The 677-nt window shown below is 35.6% G+C and overlaps 1 non-coding gene across 1 annotated transcript; it reads left to right on the top strand.

Moving 5' to 3' along the window:
• Positions 1-228: 228 nt before the first annotated feature.
• On the top strand, positions 229-301 carry TRNAG-CCC. Its single transcript has one exon. It is a non-coding gene; the product is annotated as a tRNA-Gly (tRNA).
• The last annotated feature ends 376 nt before the right edge of the window (positions 302-677 follow it).

The raw sequence follows: 677 nt of genomic DNA, 5'->3' as shown, positions 1-677 counted from the left end.
CATCATTTCTCACAGAAATAAGTAGTATAAGATAGTAAAATTTTATATTTTTAAAAAAATGGAATCAGGAAACTTAATTTTAGAGTTTCAAATGTCAGAAGACAATCTGTTCCAAGGTCTTCACATAAAGAAGGCCCGGATATATATATACATATATATGGATATACATGTATATATATATAAGGACTGACAGACTTTAAACCTATAGAAATTGGGGGAATATGGGATTCCCTGGTGGTCCAGTGGTTAAGACTCTGCACTCCCAATACAGGGGGCCTGGGTTCGATCCCTGGTCGGGGAACTAAATCCCACGTGCCACAAGACTCCATGCAACCAAGTAAATAAAAAATAATATTAAAAAAAAGAAATTGGGGGAATATAATTTTTGTTATTGCAATTCTTAAAACTGAATAGAAGTATACTTTAAAATTCAAATGGCTGCAAAACCCCTGACTCTGATTTGAAAACAACTGAGCTGGTCCAACCTCCTTATTTTAAAAACAGGGGAACCAAGACCCAGTATTGAAAAGACTTGCCGCAGGACATATTGTGAAGAAAGTGGCAAAGCTTCCTGAGTTGCCCCTTTTTTCCTTGCACCTCCTGTCTCTCCTTCTCTGTCGATTATTCCTTGAGCACTTAAAAAAATAAATGTTTTATTATCTCTCATCTTAAAAACA

The sequence above is a fragment of the Bison bison genome, unplaced genomic scaffold (assembly GCF_000754665.1).
Source record: "Bison bison bison isolate TAMUID 2011002044 unplaced genomic scaffold, Bison_UMD1.0 scf7180017864380, whole genome shotgun sequence".
Taxonomy (NCBI): domain Eukaryota; kingdom Metazoa; phylum Chordata; class Mammalia; order Artiodactyla; family Bovidae; genus Bison; species Bison bison.
Note: the sequence above shows the minus strand (reverse complement) of the source record. Positions and strands in the feature narration are given on the sequence as shown.